This window comes from Microtus pennsylvanicus, chromosome 6 (genome assembly GCF_037038515.1).
Source record: "Microtus pennsylvanicus isolate mMicPen1 chromosome 6, mMicPen1.hap1, whole genome shotgun sequence".
Lineage (NCBI taxonomy): Eukaryota > Metazoa > Chordata > Mammalia > Rodentia > Cricetidae > Microtus > Microtus pennsylvanicus.
In genome coordinates this window covers 84,296,430-84,315,236 of record NC_134584.1, presented here as the reverse complement: position 1 = coordinate 84,315,236, position 18,807 = coordinate 84,296,430, and the positions used below count along the sequence as shown (strand labels likewise).

The 18,807-nt window shown below is 47.4% G+C and overlaps 1 long non-coding RNA gene and 1 pseudogene across 1 annotated transcript; both read right to left on the bottom strand.

Annotated features, from left to right (window-relative positions):
• Positions 1-310: 310 nt before the first annotated feature.
• On the bottom strand, positions 311-15,097 carry LOC142853078 (uncharacterized; annotated as a pseudogene).
• A 99-nt stretch (positions 15,098-15,196) lies between these two features.
• On the bottom strand, positions 15,197-18,649 carry LOC142852906 (uncharacterized). The gene is made up of 3 exons (XR_012911019.1): positions 18,385-18,649; positions 16,873-17,039; positions 15,197-15,565 (listed from the first exon to the last, which is right to left on the bottom strand). It is a non-coding gene; the product is annotated as an uncharacterized LOC142852906 (long non-coding RNA).
• Between the last annotated feature and the right edge of the window lie 158 nt (positions 18,650-18,807).

Sequence of the window (18,807 nt, the reverse complement as noted above, 5' to 3'; positions counted from 1 at the left end):
TATGCACATGTGTAAGCATGTGTACGGAGGTCAGAGGTCATCACGAGTGTCATTCTTCAGGAACCCTCCGCTAGCTTTGTTTCTTTAGCGAAGGTCTCTCTTTGTAGCCTTGGCTGTCCTGGAACTCACAGAAATCTTTCTGCTTCTGCCTCTCGAGTGTTGAGATTAAAGGTGTGTGCCACCATGCCTGGTTTCCACTCTCGTTTTAAACACGAAGTCTCTCACTGGGTCCTGAGGCTCATCAGTTAGGCTAAGCTGACTGATCAGCAAGTCCAGGGATTTTTCTGACTCTGCTTCCCTCGTGCTAGGGTTACATGGGTGCAAGAAGCCTGGCTTTCTCCGTGGGTTCAGGGATGAAGCTGAGGTCCTCATGCTTGGAAGGCGAATGCTTTCTGCACTGTTTCCTCTCCACAACCTGAGGCGGCAGCTGCTCTAACAGAGCAGGCTCACAGGCGATCTGCGTCTGGTCTCTGCACCTCAAGGCAGAAAGAACAACTGGTCTCAGTGCCTCGTTCCCATAAGAAAAAGAAAACAATCCTGACTTTTAAAAAGGAGCTGCTTGGGAATCAGAACACTTTTTTTTAAGGGGAAGGAAGGTTGAACAATTCTAGCCTAGATGATATTAAAAAGAAATAGGTCTGGTCCCAGGGCACTGCTTTTCCAGTGCAGCTGGCTGGCTTGCAGGGCAGAGAGACCCTCTTTTTGTCCTTTGAATACTGGCCTTGGCTTCGAGCCACAGAGGAAGGTCTGCAGAGGCTCTGGAGTGCCCGCCCCTCCCTCAGTGCCTGGCAGGCTCTCCATGCTAGCTGCTGGCTCCTCAGTGTCTTATTAGCACATGTCCCTGAAGTCACCCTTCTGAGATTTTTTTTTTCTGAGACAGGGTTTCTCTGTGTCCAGGACTGTTCTGGCTGTCCTGGAACTTGATTTGTAGACCAGGCTGGCCTCGAATTCCTTGAGATCCTCTTGCCTCTCCCTTGCAAGTGCTGGGATTAACAGACATGTGCTCCCAAGACCCAGCCACCCTTCTGAACTTATAGGACTTTTGATGTAGGATTCAGCTGTGCCTCCGGTTCCAAGTCTCCAACAGCCGCAAGCCATCTCTTTTTCATGGGGCTTGTGAGCTTGAGCTGTCCTGTCCCTTCCTGTCTCTTACAGCCAGGTAAGATGCTAAGCTTTCAACACCCTACATTCATGTTTTGAGACAGGGTCTCTGATTGGCCTAGAGCTTGCTAATGGGACAAGGCTGGCTGGCTAGCGAGCCCCAGAGATCTGCCCGTCTTCATACCCCAGTGCTGGGAGTGAAGAGAAAGGTGCCGGTTCAGGACCCCCAAGATCAAGTTCTCAAGTCCTCGTGTTTGCATGACAAAAACAGGACTTTACCACCTGAGCCATTTCCCCAGCCCCGTCACACTTTCTGGATGGTGACTGTGCACACGAGCAGGCCTGTAATTTTGTTTGTTTTGGTTTGGTTGTTGTTTCTGCAGAGACTGACTCTGCAGTGCAGACTGGGTTGGAGTCATGCCCCTCCTGCCTCAGTCTCCCCAGTGTTGGGATGATTCATGTGGCTCACCACTGGCCCCTGCAGGTTCTGCTAGTGGCTCCACCCAAACGGAACCTTTGACTCTGCCTCTGGCTGTACTTTCTCCCCTGGGTCAAATCCCCACCACTCCATCTGTTGTTCCTCGTGTTTTGTTGTTTTGGGGTTTTGTTTCCTATGGTTTTGGGGATGGAACTAGGGACCTCATGTGTGTCAACCATGCTTTCTACCTCCAAGCAACAGTCAGAATATTCTTTTATTTTTAAAAATAATTTTGTTTCTCTCTCGCTCTGTGTGTGTGTGTGTCTGTGTCTGTGTGTGTGTGTGTGTGTGTGTGTGTGTGTGTGTGTGCCAAGTGTTCAGATGCCTTCAAAGGCTAGAGAAAGGCATTTGATTCCCCTGGAGTTAGAGTTGCAAGCAGTCATGAGCCTGACTGGATACTGGAACCAAAGTCAGGTCCTCTGGGATAGTCTGAGATAGCAACTAACAATGCTCTCAAAAGCTGAGCCATCTCTCTAGCCCAGGCCAGCCCTGAACTTCAAGGCCATCATGCCTGGCCTTAAGTGCTTTTGCCTTCAAGGCCTTTCTGCTTGCTGTTCCCTCTGCCTGCAACGTCTTTCATGTGGTAGTTCTGCCTGTGACTTTAGCCCCAACAAGTCTGAAGCCTTTGGCCTCTGGCATCTTTGGGCACTGAATGCACAAGGCACACTCCAACAGAGACAAATATAATTTAAAAAAAAAATAGAAACCAGGGACTAGAGAGATAGTTTAGGGGTTGAGTGCATGTTGCTTCTGCAGAAGACTTGGGTTCGGCTTCCAACACCCACATGGTGGCTCACAACCACCTGTAACTTAAGTTCCAGGAGACCTAATGCCCTCTTCTGGCCTCCATGGACACAAAGTATTCATGTGCTGCACAGACTTACATGCAGCCAAAATACTCATACATATAAAATAAATAAATATTTTTAAAAATTTAAAAGTCTTTAAAAAAAGAAATCAGGGAAAGGCAAAGGGCCAAGAGCTAGAGCTTGGGGAAACTGAGGAACAGACTGCAGTATGCCTTGGGCTCAGGAATGACAGCGTACAATACCAAGCCTTGATCCAAGTTCTCACCAGATTTGTAATCTCGGTGTGCTTGTCACACCCCACTCCTGGTACCAATTCCAGACTCCAGTGACCTCCCTGGTGCAGTGAGCTAGAGAAAACCCAAGACCACTCAGGGCACTAAAGTCCTTCTGCGGGGTCCCAGACACTCAACTAACCCTGCGACGGCTGGGGCCTGCCAAAATGAGCAAGTCCTTCTGTAAAAATGGCACTGTGTGCCTCACGCCATCTCTGAACTACTCTGTAGACAGCTGTGTTGTATTGTGTGGGGAGTAGTGACATGACAGGGGCTTCTGTATGTTCCGTGGAGATGCAGTGTTCCCGCAAATGTGTTCAGCGCTCAGCTGAGTGAATGGGTGCGTGTAGACTGCACATGCGTAGGGCTGATGCTGTCCTAGCCGTGTGACTCAGGATGGGTGCGTGTAGACTCTGCACATGTGTAGGGCTGATGCTGTCATACCGTGTGACTCAGGATGGGTGCATGTAGACTCTGCACATGTGTAGACTAATGCTGTCCTAGCCGTGTGACTCAGGATGGGTGCGTGTAGACTCTGCACATGTGTAGACTAATGCTGTCATACCGTGTGACTCAGGACGGGTGCGTGTAGACTCTGCGCATGCGTAGGGCTGATGCTGTCCTAGCCGTGTGACTCAGGATGGGTGCGTGTAGACTCTGCACATGTGTAGGGCTGATGCTGTCATAGCCGTGTGACTCAGGATGGATGCGTGTAGACTCTGCACATGTGTAGGGCTGATGCTGTCATAGCCGTGTGACTCTAGGCGGGACGGGAGCAATGCTGTTCATAGTCACTCGGATATTCAATGGAAACCGTTAGACTTGATAAACAGTAGTGCAGAGTGGAGCCATGCGATGTGGTGTTTTGATCTGAGCATGCGCTATTGGGAGAGTCAGAGCCGTTGTCGTGTCCAACATCTCCCAAGCTTCACACTGAAAATCGAGGCACTGAATAAATCAACAACTTCTGCTCTTCCCCCCTCCACTCCCTTTCTTCCTTTCTTCTCTTGTATGTGTACACGTGTGCATGTGTGTGCACATGCATGTGGAGGCCCAGCTTCTGTCCCTCAGGCTCCTTATTTATGAGGCAGGGCTTGTCATCGGAGCTTGCCAGGTAGGCTAGGCTGGCTTGCTAGTGAGCCCCAGGAATCTGCCCGTCTCTGCTCCCGGTGCTGGGACTACAAGCATGTGCTTCCAAGCCCAGCTATTTCTCATGTGAGTGCTGGGCTCTCACTCGGGTCCTCATGCTTGTGTGGTGGGTTCTTCCCCACCACTTTTATTTAAGGCAATTTTATGCTTCCAAGAGGAAATCCCATACTTGCTGTTTTGGCTTTGGAGACAGGCTTGTGTTGTGCAGCCAAGGCCAGCCTCATGCTTGTGCCTCCTGAGTGCTTGAGGGTGAGGTGTCCGGCACCACACCTGGCTGCTGTTGTTTGCCTTTGTTGGTTCTCAGAACTACAAGAGGTGCAGCTTCAGGCTCAGTGTGAGCAAGGCTCCAGCTAGCCCTCCAACGTCCCCTGCATTCTGCTTCTTTATGGACTATCCTGGACTGGTTTCTCCTGCAGCCCAGTGAGACTGCCTTCTTGGTCACGTCTACTAAGAATGGCAGCATGAACCGACGTTAAGGGGGACCCATCACATCCCTTTCCCCCTTCTTTCTTTCTCTCTTCTTTTTGAAACAAGGTCTCATTCTGTAGCCCAGGACAATCTTAAAGATACTCGCTTAAATCAAACTTGCAGTTATCCTCCTGCCTCAGCTTCCCTAGTGCTTGGATGACAAACAGAACCACAATGCTCAGCTCAAGAATGCTTTCTCTAGAAGACAGATATGCCTTCCCATAGTCCCCAGGAGTCCTCTTGAAGCCCACTGATCCACACCTACCCATCCATGGACAAATTGCTGGTAAGTGTAAGCACTGTCTCTCCCTCTCTGATCTGAGTCGGAATTTGCACCCCTGCTCCAGTAGTTCCTGGGCGTGTGGCTCTGCAGCTGCAACTTGGTCTCTTGTCCTGAGACACGGAGCATCCTGACCTTTGTACAGTTCTAAGGAGGTAAAAGGAATGATGATCACGGTGTCCAGAGAAGCCTCTCCCACACAGCCATGGACTCCATTGCTCTTTTGGACAATGTCAGGAGGCACTATTTACATCCATGGTGTAGGCGACAGTGTCCTCTGGGGGCTTTTCGGAGTAGCAGGTTTGCTAAATGCCTCCCGAGAGTCAGCGGGAACGTAGCAGCGTATGCCAAGTGTTAAAGCTGCACCATTTCACAAACAAGAAAACGGAAACAGAGAGGCTTAGTAATCAGTCTGAGATCACAAAGATGTAAGTCGACTTCAAATCCCGAAAGCCTGGCCCCAGAGCTTGCGTCCTCGTCTTCTCAGCCATTAGTCTCTTGCCTCTTGCAGTTGCCCGGACTGTGGCCCAGCTTCCCATATTTCACTTCCTATTTGGAGGCTCTTCAACTCAAGTCACTGCTGAGCTAGGGTTGAACACAGGTCTGCCTGAGCCCAGCTTGAAGCCTGTTGGTGCTAATAACTTGGCTAGCATGGACACCCAGCCACTATCATGATCCCTGCAGAAAGTTCTAGTGGCTTGGATTTTAGCACTGTCGGTGGGGTCTCGCTCTCTTCTGGGTCATTCTTGGCTGAGAGAGCAGCTGGTGAGAGTGTGGTCTGCCTTGAAGGAGCAGCGAAAGCAGCGTGAAGTGTAGGAGGCTCAGAGGAGACAGGGCCAGGGCTGGAAGGAGAACTCACCCTGATTCCTGGCTTCCCCAACCCTGTCTCTATGAGCCACAACGTGAAGTAGCCAGGATGTGTCGTGGCTCATGGTTTCTCAGGCTCAGTCCATGGTCACCCGACTCTGCTGCTTTGGTGTGGTGAGGGCAGTGACCGTGAGTCAGGGAGCAGGGAGCCACAGGCAGTCTAACTCACAGCAGGGTGTGAACAACAGCCAAGTAAAGGGCATCTGGTTAGCGCACATTATCCTTTAGGGATAACCCTGTCAATGATGAGTTGGCACCTCCAGCCGATGTGGCCGCACAGGCACACAGCTGCCATCCTACTGCCTTGGATACCAAGACAGGAAGATGACAGTGTCACAATCCATCTGGGTGACATAGTGAGACCAAGAGCTTGCTGTGGTTTGATGTTCCTGCCTGGATTCCTCAGTTGAGGGGCTGGAGGTGTGGCCCAGGGGCAGATCTCCTATCTAGTATTCATGGGACTCCGCACTGGAGAAGCAAGTTAGCTGGTGCCTCCCCTGATACCAGCTGAGACCAGATGAGTTTGCCCACTTGTCCTCTCTATTGAGAGATCGCCCCTAGGATGATCAAACTTGGCATCTGAGTCCCCTGTGGTTGGTTACCCTACAGACCTCCTAAGGTGCCCCAACTGGGTCAGGGAGACGTTCAGCTGTGCAAGGCAGCAGACGGCCTCAGGCACCCACAGTCTGTACAGAGACAGAACTCTGCACCTGAAATACACTATCCAAATGAAGGGGGTGGGGGAAGAGAGAGAGGGAGGGAGAGAGAGACAGACAGAGACAGAGACAGAGGAGAGAGAGAGAGAACAAGGCACTAGGCCCAGAAAGATGGGTTTGAGAATTTCCACAGCGATTCATGTGCAGGTTTCAGACCCAAGAAAACCCCCAGGGTAATTTGAAGAGACCAGGGCCGCAGTACTAACAACGTGGGGTCCAGTCTAACAGTCAGTTCCCCAGAGAACTCACACTGTCCCCAGAAACCTAAGCCACTCCTGGGAGACATTGCCCATTTTGGGGCTGGATTCTCACTAGCAAGTCCTTCCCATGAGCCAGCCCCACCTCTTGAAGGTCACACCACCTCAACCCCACATGCCAAGCTCCAGGAAGCAACCGCCAAGCATAAAGATGGTTGGTCAGGCTTCTAAGGCTTCTGCTGAGTTTCCTCTGGTCATATGACCATGCTGAACTGCAAAGCCAGCTGAGAAATAACGTCTGCACCCAGACTTCAAGTGACGTGGGCAGTTTCTTGAGTAAAAGTGACTGATTTGGGACACACTTGACAACCTTTCTCTGTGAAACACGCCACTCCCAGTGATACTGTCACGCTCATGGCCTGTACCCCCCCCCACACACACACACTGCTTCCTGGCTTCCCCTGGAGCTGTGCTACCTCCAGCCCTGAAGGTTTGCTGTTCCTCATACTGAAACACAGAGAAATGCACCATTTTCTGGCTTTCTCTTTAGATGAGACTTCTCTAGGTCCCAAAAAGATCCTGGTCCAGTCCTAAGCCTGCCAGACACAAAGACAGGCTTGTCTCTCTCCTAGGAGCCTTTTGGGGCTATCAGACAGTTTTCCTGGTAATACTTTCTGGTCTTTTGTTTTGTTTTTCTTTTGAGGAAGTGTCTCATGGAGCTCAAACTCACAATCCGCCTGCCTACATTGGTGAAGGATTTATACCACCATGCTCTGTTTAAAGGATGTGTGTGGGTTCACACTCTGTGTTTGGATACATGTGCATGTGTGTTTGGGTGTCTTCCTTGGTCACACTCTGCCTTGTGTGTTCTTTCCTTTTTCTCATCTGTTTGTGTGACCCCGCAAGGGATGGGGATGGGGTGCCACAGTGCGTGTGTCTTCACCTTCCACCTGGCTTTGGGTAGGGTCTCTGTCCTTTGCTTCAGGGGTGTCAGCCAGAGGTTCTCTGCCTCCACTCCTCATTTCTGTGGGAATTCTGAGATACAGATGTGTACAACCACATCTGGCTTTTTACACACGTTCCAGGGATCCTAAAGAACCTGAGTTCCCAGCTCTGCCTGCACAGCCAGCCCTTTTGTCTGCAGAGCTGTCTCCCAGTCTCTCCACCTGAGTTTTTGAAACAAGGTCTGTCTTTGAACCTTGAGTTCACTGATTCACTGGCCAGCGAGTACTTGGAATCCTCTTGCTTCTGCCTGCAGCAGGAATGCAGCCAGGTCCATGAGGCCTTGCTAGGCTTTTATGGCTTTACCCACTGAAGCTCTGACTCGGGTCGGCATGTTCCTAAGGCAAGCGCTTCCCTGACTGGGCACTTTCTCAACCTGACACAGTCCAGAGCATTAGAATCTACTTTGAGCGAGCTGGATTTTCTTTTTATCTTTTCTTTTATTTAATCAGCATTTTTTTCATTTATTTTATATACCGACCACAGTAGGCAATGGCAGGAGTTCCTGCAGCCCTGGGGTGTGTACATAGCCCAGCCAGCCACGTCCCCGCCCCTTTTGTCTTAGAAGCATTTTTCCCCAGACTCCAGCATCTTGACAGCCAGTTCTCCTCTTCCTCCCCCAACTCAAAAAGGCTTTTTCCAAAGCTTTAGGCTCCAAAAGTGCTGAGGCCAAGGCTGTGTCTCAAAGCCCTGTGCTCCTGTAGTCACTGGAAGAGAGCCTGCAGAGATGTGGCCACCCTCCTACTCTGGTCAGTCACCCTGCACGCTTGGGCCAGAGCCCTGGACAGCTCTAAAAACCCGAGACATTCCTGTGACTCAAAACACTTTAAATTTGATAAGGTTTGCTTATTTGTTTGTTGTGACAGGGCAAAACTACATAGCCCGGGCTGTTCTTGGCCTTGAGGCCCTCCTGCCAGCCTCCTAGGCATTGCCAAAGGATGCCAAGCTGTAGCTCCCACACGAGCCTATGAGGCAATGTTAAATTCATGCTCATTTCCAGATCTGGAAGCTCAAGCACAGAGAGGGTGAGTGACCCGCCTAAGGTTCCTAGCTGGGGTTGGCCCGGCTGCAAGTCAGACCCAGCAGTCTGAATCTGGAATTAATATGGAAATCTTCATCTTGGCTGTCTGCAGGTGCTGGCAGCCTCCAAGCCCGGTACCAGCAATCACACTTCCTGGCCTCCATCACAGGTGCTGGATTTGCCAATTCTCTTAGTACAGCTGCAGCATGGCAGAGGGCGGACAGCACTTCCTGGTTAGGTCATGAAAGGACACAACGCTTGCCCTGTTCTGCTATGTGCAACTGTGTGTGTATTTGTGTGTATATGCACATGTATACGTTGTGTGTAAATGTATGTGTGCATGCGTGTGTATATGTTCATGTATATTTTATGTGTGTATGCACATGTGTATGTTGTGTGCCGAGTATGTACATGTATGTATTGTGGGTATGTGTATATGTGTGTGTGTGCACATGTATATGTTGTGTATGTGTGCATGTGTGTGAGTGTGTGTATGTACATGTATCGGTGTATGTGTCTATATGTATGTGCATGTTGTGGTAGTTTGAATGTGATTGGCCCCCATAATCTCATAGGATTACGAGGTGTGGTCTTGTTGGAGGAAGTGTGTCACTGTGGACACAGACTCTGAGGTCTCATATTGCTCAAGTCAAGCCCAGTGAGGCGGACCCCTTCCTGGTGCCTGGAAGATGTAGGAGTCTCAGTTGCTTCTCCAGCACCATGTCTGCCTGCACACTGCCATGTCCCCATGATGATAATGGACTGAACCTCTGAACTATAAGTGAGCGGCCCCAATTAAATATTTTCCTTTATAAGAATTGCAGTGGTCAGGGTGTCTTTTTACAGCAATAGAAACAATAACTAAGACAGTTTTATATGTATATGTGTGTGTGTGTATTCGCGTGTATGCATGTGTATGTTATGTTGTGGATGTATGCATGAATGTGTGAGTGTGTGTGTGTGTGTGTGTGTGTGTGTGTGCATGCGTGCATGTCTTTTCATTCCCAGGGATGGGATCCAAGGCCTCTTGCACGCCAGGCCAGCTAGCCACATCTCCAGGCCCAAGACGACAGTACCTGTACAGAATGGGCTGTTTAAACCTCTTTGATTGCTTAGTGAGCAGTTACTTCACATTCACTCCAGGAATCAAGATCCTACATTCGAAGTCTTAAACTTCTCTATTTATGTGTGTGCGCGCACACACATGCACATGTGCGTGTTCATGCATATAAGCACTGTGACATGTGTGTGGAGTGCAGAGAACTACCTGTGGTCGTCAGTTCATCATCCATGTGGGATTCTTGGTGCAAACTTGGGCCATCGGGCATGCTAGCAAGCGCCTTCACTGACTGAATCGTCCCAATGGCCCAATTCTAAAAGCATCCTGAAGGCTGCTTCACTGACATCTCCTCTTTCCATCTGTGAAACGGGGGTGGTGTGCTAAAGCCCGAGTCATCCTGTCCAGGGTGAATGGATTTCAAGCTAGTGCTAGTGAGAAAGCTCTTTTTTCTTCCCTGACTCCTTCTCCTTTGCATAGCTATGTTCTTTCCTGGTCACCTCCCAGGAGGCAGGGTAGCTAGATTGTGAGGGCTCTGTGTGGCTCCATTGCCAGAATCTGGGAGGTGAGAAAATGTGCTAAATCAGAGGTGGCTGCGGCTAGCTGCTGATGTAGGAATAACCGAAACAGAGGGATGCATCTTCCCCTTGCTCTCTATCAGAACTCTTCTGCTCCCAGACAAATCAGCTCTCCATGCTTCTGAGGCTCTGGAGGGCTCAGCCTGGCGATGGAGACATCTCTCAAGTGAGAAAGGCCTGCTGCTGTAGGGGCCTCGCTTCTTCCTCTGTCCCTCCATACATTTGCCTTCTGTTTAACCAGAGGAGAGATGCCAGACAAAACCCGACAGCCATGGCGTGCTCTGTATGCTTTGCTTTGTTTAATCCTTTAAAAGTAAATGCCCTGCCAGGCAGTGATGGTGCACACCTTTAGTCCCAGCATTTGGGAGGCAGATCCTCAGGAGGACCTCTGAGTTTGAGGCCAGCCCGGTCTACAGAGTAAGCTCCAGAACAGCCAGGGCTACACAGAGAAACACTGTCTCAAAAAAACAATTTAAAAAATATAAAAAAAAACTCCCTGTGACTAGAGAGATGGCTTAGCAGTTAAGAGCACTGGCTGCTGTTCCAGAGGACCCAGGTTCAATCCCCAGCCAGTTTCCTGTTGTTTCAGTAAGGTTTTTATCTTCTTTGGTCCTAAATGGGTCAACCTATGCAGGTATTTTATCAGCTCATAGGTATGTCTCATTGGCATAACAGTCTTTTCCTTGAAGACCCAATGTTGCTCTTTGGGGTCATAGGTGGCCCCAATTTTCTTTAGGAGGTTGGTGTCCTCTTGACTATAGGGCAGTGGACATCGGAACGGTCTTGTATTTTCTGAATCGGTCAGAAGGAAGGCTCGGGAGGTGCTGATTGTTTTTAGGGCAGCCTCCTTGGCGGCAGCATCCGCCAATCGATTTCCTTTTGCCTCTGGGCTGTGGCCCTTTTGGTGGCCAGGACAGTGTATAATACTCAGTTTTTCGGGCAGAAATGGGGCTTTGAGTAGTGTCAAGATTTTAGCCTTATTTTTAATTTCCTTTTTCTCTGATGTCAGTAGCCCTCGCCTTCGGTAAATTTTCCCATGTATATGGGCAGTGGCAAAGGTGTATCGACTGTCCGTATAGACATTAAGTTTCTTACCTTCTGCCATCTGGAGTGCCTGGGTCAATGCGATGAGTTCTGCTCTTTGGGATGAGGTGCTCGCTGGTAGGGCTTCAGCCCAAATTACCTCTGTTTCCGTGGTTACTTCTGTGCCCGCTCTCCGCTCCCCATTTTCCAGGAAGCTACTACCATCGGTGTACCAGGTGTAGTCAGCGTCCTGAAGAGGGTGATCCGTCAGGTCCCGTCTGGTCCCGTGCATTTCTGCAAGGATCTGGAGGCAATCATGCTGCTCTGCCTCCTCCAGCAAGGGGAGCAAGGTTGCGGGGTTGAGAGTGACCACAGGTCCAAATTGCACCCGGTCCGCATCCAGGAGCATGGCTTGGTAATGAGTCATGCGGGCATTGGAAAGCCAGCGGTCTGGAGGCTGTTTGACCAAGGCCTCCATTGCATGGGGTGCCAGGATGGTCAATGGCTGGCCCAGAGTCAATTTACCTGTGTCCTTAGTAAGGACTGCAATAGTTGCTACCATCAGTAGACAGGGCGGCCATCTGGATACGACCGGGTCGAGTTTCTTGGACAGATAGGTCACAGGAAGCCTCCAGGGGCCCAGTCTCTGGGTCAGGACCCCCTTGGCATATCCCTGCTTTTCATCTATAAACAGTTCAAAGGACTTGGTAACGTCTGGAAGGCCCAATGCGGGTGAGGTTAGCAAAGCCTTTTTGATATTGTTGAAGGCCTCCTGGTGCTCCTTTTCCCAGGTGAACATCACCCCTTGCTTGGTCAAAGGATATAAGAGAGCAGCCATCTCCGCAAACCCTGGGACTCAGAGGCGGCAGAACCCCGCTGTTCCCAGAAACTCCCACAGCTGGCAGGGGGTTCTGGGGGGCAGGGATGTTAGTAATAGTCTGTTTGCACGCCTCGGTCAGCCATCTCTGTCTATCTCTCAATTGATAACTAGGCAAATGACTCGTTTCTGGCAAATCTGAGCCTTTTGGCTGATGCCTGATATCCTAATTGTCCCAATGTCTGTAGGAGGGCTTTTGTGCCCTCCTGATATTCTTTTCCTGAGGCGGCCGCCAGAAGGAGGTCATCAATATATTGGAGCAATATCACGGCGGGGTACTGAACCTGAAAGTCTGCCAAGTCCCAGTGTAAGGCCTCATCAAGGAGGGTCAGGCTATTCTTAAATCCCTGGGGGAGCCTGGTCCAGGTCAATTGACCAGAAAGTCCAAGATCTGGGTCCTTCCATTCAAAGGCAAAAAGGGACTGGCTCTCAGGATGTAACCGCAAGCAGAAGAAAGCATCCTTTAAGTCCAATACGGTGTACCAAACGTGGGATGGTGGCAGAGTACTCTAGATTGTAAGGGTTGGGGACTGTGGGGTGTATGTCCTCCACCCTTTTGTTAACCTCTCTCAGATCCTGCACTGGCCGGTAGTCCCCAGTCCCCGGCTTTTTTTATTGGCAGGAGGGGGGTGTTCCATGGCAATCGGCAGGGAGTGAGAATGCCCTGATCCAGCAGCCTTTTTATGTGGGGTCTTATACTCTGATATGCCTCATGAGACATGGGGTGCTGCTTAATTGAGACGGAGGTAGCTGTGGCCTTTAGTTGGATGATGAGTGGGGCCTGTTGTAGGACTAACTAACCCCGTTTTCCCAGTTTCTGCCCATGCCAATGGAAAGTCATTAAGCCAGGAGGCCAAGTCAGGTATTTGTGGCTCCTGAGGCTCATAAAGTCTATATTCATCTTCCAGATGGAGTGTTAAAATTTGGAGGGGGCCACCCTTAGGGCCCGTTATCCGAGCCCCCTTGTCCTCAAAGTGGATTTGGGCCTTTAATTTAGTGAGAAGGTCCCTACCCAATAAAGGATAGGGACAATCTGAAACATGCAAGAAGGAATGTGTCACCTTACCAGTTGCCAATTGAACCTTCCGATCCATTGTCCATCGGTATCTCTTGCCTCGGGTTGCCCCTTGAACCCAGGCTGATAGGTCACTGAGAGGTCCAGGTTCCTGGGTTAAGACTGAGTGCTGGGCTCCGGTGTCCATTAGGAAGGTAACTGGTTGCCCCCCAACTTTAAGAGTTATCCTGGGCTCGGTGGGGGGCGGGGGGGCTCCTGGCCCTGACTCTCCTAGTCCTCATCCAGAGCTAATAGGGAAGCCCGGTGTTTAGGTTTCCGGGGTCCCTTGGGCTTCTTGGGTCAGTCCCTGATCCAGTGTCCTCGTTCCTTGCAGTAGGCACATTGGTCAATATCCACTTTGGCCCCCTTCCGTTCTCCCAGCCTACCTCCCTTTCTATCTTGTCCTTGAACTACAGTGGACAGCAGCCTGCTTAATTCTTTATTCTTTTCATGTCTCTTTCCTCCTGATCCTTTTTCATTCTCTGCCATAATCTCTCTTCCTTCTCCTCCGGAGTTTCCCTTTTGTTAAAAATTCTTTCTGCTTCCTTAAGCCTCTCTAAAAATGCTGAGGGTGTCTCCTCATTCCCTTGTATCACTTGCTTTACCTGAGCCAAATTAGTGGGGTGGTGTGCTGCCCCTTGGAGACCCGCTATGAGCAACTGGTGGTAAAGACGTAGGTGTTCCCTACCTGCGTCCGTGGTAAAGTCCCAATTAGGGCGGGTCAAGGGAAAAGCCGCATCAATCTCGTTCGGCAGCTGGGTTGGACGTCCGTTGTGGCCCGGGACATTCTTCTGTGCCTTCAAAAAGACGCTTTGTTTTTCCTCCAAGGTCAACAGAGCCTGCAAGAGCTGCTGGCAGTCGTCCCAGGTGGGCTGGTGTGTAACTAGGATAGATTCTATCAAGTTAGTATCACTGGGTGCTTGGAGAAGGGGGGGGGTTTGTGTTGCTTCCAGTTGTATAGATCAGAAGCTGAGAATGGCCCGTACTGTTGCTGGCCATTCGGACCCTACGGAGGGGAAGGGCATGGGAGGTGGAATCAGGCAGTGGCTCGCATCTGCCCCTCAGTCGGCCAGCCATAGGTGAGGGGGTTGGGGATTCTTGTGGGGGTGCCTCGGGGCTGCTTCAGGTCCCTCTGGGCTCGCTGGTCCTGCATATGGAGGAGGCTCCTCCTCCTCCGATAGGAGGTCTACGAGGGGAGATTCAGGGTCCGGGGAAAGAACAGGCGGGGGGTAAAGTGGATTTTTTTTCTTGAGGATAGTAGGATATAAGGAAGAGGAGGGGGGAGTAGGGGTTGGAGCAGAGGGAACGGGGGTAAGCGGCTCCCCTCCTCTTTTTGCGGCATTTCGAAATCATTATTTTTTTTCCTATAAGCTTTATATAAAAGAAGGAGAGGAAGGCTCATGCTTCGACTCCTTCCTAGCAATATTTGATGTGTCTGATATCAAGCATGATATTACCAAAAAAATAAGATATTTCGGTAGGTAACAGCTGTTTAACTTCTGTTAGTGTAAGTGTGTATATTGGGAAGCTAGGTTTGTGTGTGTGCACATGGGGTCAGAGTTGAACCTCAGGTGTGGTCCCTCGGGATGTTTAGCTTGAGTTTTGGAACAGGGTCTCTCGCTGTCCTGGGGCTCAGCTAGGATGGCTGACCAGAGGGCCCCAGGGATCCTATCTCTGCCTTGCTAGCACGGGGACTACAAACATGCCCAGCTTTGTACCCGTGCTGAGGATCGAACTCAGGTCCTCATGCTTGTGTGGCATCCTGACCCAAATACATAAGATAAGGAAGGTCATTTACTCTAGTAATTTAAGAAATGAGAAAATATGGAAAGCAGTGCCGTGATACAGGCTCTTCAGATTTGGGGAAGACAAAGAGGGGAAGGGAGGGAGTGGTTATAGAATTATGTTTACAGTAGTAAAAATAACTTTTGGCTATTAATTTTATATTGTCTTATAGAAAGAACAATGCGAGGTAATCCCAAAAGAGATGTTGTTCTGAGCATAGTGAACACACAAGTCGGCTTATCTCATCACCACACAGTGAAGGTTCTCCAGGCTCAAAGACATCCTTTCCCCAGGGCGAGTATAGGGGCTTTGGACACGAATACTCCCCAGAATGCAGCTGTTGCATTCCATCTGGGTGAACATGACAGGATTGACATCCCAGAAGAGAAGGGCCCTCCTATATTCAGGCAAATATCTAGACATTAGAAAACAACGTCTTCACAGGACGTGCTCTGGGTCCGCACATACACATCTGCCATGTTGTTTACAGGGAAAAGGTGAGCTGGGATCAATGTTTATCCATCACACTTTCCAAAATCAGGCCTTGTCTTCTGGAGTTGGTGATGATTCTCTAGTTTGATGATGCTGAGTTTGTCATTCCTTTAAGGTAGAAGGAATAATCATATCATACACATCTAGGAGAACGTTTCTCTGTCCGTGACCAGAGTCAAGAGATGATCCATAGCGCTGCTGAAGTAAATGGTCTCAGAATCTAAGTAGTGCTGCCATGATACCTTCCGTGTGCCTGAGGAGAGTCCTCAAACCCTTGGAGCTGGAGTAACAGGAAGTTGTGAGCTTCTGGATATGGGTGCTGGGAGCCAAACTCAGGTCCTGGCAAGAACAGTATGTATTTAAAAAAATAAATAAATAAAAAGTTTTCTTTATTTTTTTGGTTTTAGAGACAGAGTTTCTGTGTAGCCCTGGCTTTTGTAGAACTCAGAGATTTGCCTCCCTAGTGCTGGGATTAAAGCCTTGTACCACTGCCACCTGGCTTGAAAAGAATTTTATGTTTTAATATAAAAATAGCACTTTGGATATACATAATTGGTAATAATAAGATACACCAGAACAACATAATACTCCAAATAAAACTCTAGATGAACATAATACTTTTCTGTTTTAACTAATCACTTAGCAATTTTCACATTGACAAACATATAATCTCTTTAAAATAATCTTTTTTAAAAATTTTATGGTTTATTTAACTTTTATTTTATGTGTATTGGTGTGAAGGTGTCATATCCTCTGGAACTGGATCTACAGACAGTTGTGAGCTACCCTGTGGGTGCTGGGAATTGAACTCGGGTCCTCGGGAAGAACAGTCAGTTCTCTTAACCGCTGAGCCACGTCTCCAGCCCCCTCTTTAAAATAATCTTACATATGATAATTAATTTACACACTTCATTTATCACATCAGGTATTATAGTAGATACTAGCACAAAAGTCTTGAAAAATCCGTATATTCAGTACGTACAATGAATTACCAAAAAACACTGAAGGATGGCATATAACATATAAGCAGCCCCCTAAGTATACAGCAAACATTTTAAACAAATAGTGTACACATGCCCTTACTAACAAGGCTGGGGATATGCACTTGCAATGCTAGCTACTTAGAGAGCTGACACAGAAAGACCTTCAGTCCAACTCTGACAACTCAGTGAAAAACCCTGTCTCAAAATTTTAAAAAGTGAAAAAATTGGGTGGATTCTATAAGCTGGTGGTAGGATGCTCATCCAGCAAGCATGAAGCCTTATGTTCAGTCTCTAGTACCAACACAAAAGACAAACATACCCTCAATGTAGTTATGGTTTTTGGAAGACAAAAATATACAATAGCTTCTTCACGTTCAAGCGTGGACCAAGCACTTCTATGTAACGGTGACTAACACACTTAACCTCCGCATTTTTAACCCCTCTAAGGAACGCTTAACATCTTAATTCCATGTACAACATGGCTGTTACAATTCACAAAGCATTTAATGGTTTAAAACTAAGTCATTGTATATATTTTTAGATACTGAGACACCGATGGCCACAACTGTGAAGCCACAGAAGATTAAAAAAAAAAAAAACCTTAAAAAGTATAATTTAAAAAGCAAATTTGGTTTAAACTATGAAATATAAACTACTACTCACTCGCCAACTGAGAGCAAATTCTGTTTTTCATCCTTTTTTACCCGTGGGCGCCCTGGTTTCATCTTTAAGGGTGAGGTTGGAGTCTTCTGAGCAGCAGTCTGAATGAAATGTGCAAACAGCTCTGTCTGCTTTAGTAAATACTCAAATCTATTTGCTCTGTCAGTTTGCTGCAAAATTTAAGACACCCTTTATTAAACTTCAGAAATAATGTACATATGCCTGCATGAAGAACTGAAGAATCAAAATGAACAAACTACTGAAAAACGCAACAAGGTGACTGTGACTCCCAAAGACAAGTCACCCACAAGCACAGGCTGAATATACGAACCTATCAAGAGGAGAGTGGGAGCGGGTTAAGGGGCATGACAGGAAATACATCATGCCTACAGACATGCTTAAATGAGTTCATGTATTTCCAAAACTAACATTTTATGTTCATTATCCTCTAATAAGATAACAGTAACAAGATTTTTAAATACAACATAAAAACAAAATAAGCAAGAAAACATTGTACAAGGGAATGTATTTGAAAGAAAACATACTGTTTACTCAAACTGATACCAAATTTTAAAAGGGTACCAGGTCTAAAATTCACTTATCAAATACTTTTCTTTTTTTTTTTTTTTGGTTTTTCGAGACAGGGTTTCTCTGTAGTTTTGGAGCCTGTCCTGGAACTCCCTTTGTAGACCAGGCTGGCCTCAAACTCACAGAGATCCGCCTGCCTCTGCCTCCCAAGTGTTGGGATTACAGACGTGCGCCATTATTGCTCTCAGTATTAATTTATTTTAAATGTTATAGTTTTGATTCAACATGAATTGCAATAAATGGGTCTCCAGCCCTGTTACTAATAGAAAATTGTGCAGTGCCATCACCAGAAACATAGACTTTAATTCCGGTACAATTGCCATAAATTTTATCTCCAGAAATGACATCACAGTATGTGCCAGCAGGGAGACCAGTTTGTAAAGTTGTTGACAATGACCCCTCTGGATGGATCTCCTCAGTCTCAGGATTGTCATCACTCCCTTTGAATATTTCCTGTTGTCACATCAAGAGAGTGAATATATTTGAAAACAAAGTTTACTAATAATGAACTCTCAAGTCCTTAACTGATGTTTTAAAGACATGATAATCTATTTACATGAAGAGAAACAAGTCAGGTATGGTAGCACATGAGAAAATCAATTATGAGCGTTAATTTTTTTTTAAAAAAGGTCTCTCAGGGTAAAGATTTTCAGGGAATAATACATACAAGTGAGATCAGCAGAAATGAAATAAACTTTAGTCAGAGGACTGAAGCTCTATATTAATATATTAGTATCACAATCTGAACTACAGTGGGTAAAAGTGTTCTCTACTATCACCTTAGAGTTATGTTCATCTAAAAAGAGCCATAATTTGTTATGTTTTACAGCACAATTAGAGACACCTGTATATGTAAACTAATGAATACATTTAAAATCTTTTTCACAAAGGTTCATCACAAATGCTATTCACATATCTAGAACATACCATTTTTTCTTCATATGTAGGATCTTGTTCTTGCATTTCTTTTTGCTTTTCAGGTGATGAATCATCAAACACTTCCTGGTAGGAAGGAAAAATACAGTTGTTTAAGAACTGTCAACTAAATAATATATTCTTATTCCAAATTCCCTAGGTATTTAATGGCTATCACATAACCTGACATGAAACTTGATAAGGATGAAATAAAATACTATAGGGAAATCACTTTCCCCAATTATAAACTGCTGCCATGATTAAAATATTATCAACAACACCCTAAAGCAAAATTACTTTCTATACAAGCCATTAGGGCAAATCTGTATCTTTGGGAAAAAAATTATAAACATTAATGTTCCCTTTTTATGATAAACTTCCATCTATCTACTGTGCTATTACACAAATGCACACATGGAAGGCAGCATTAGTCAC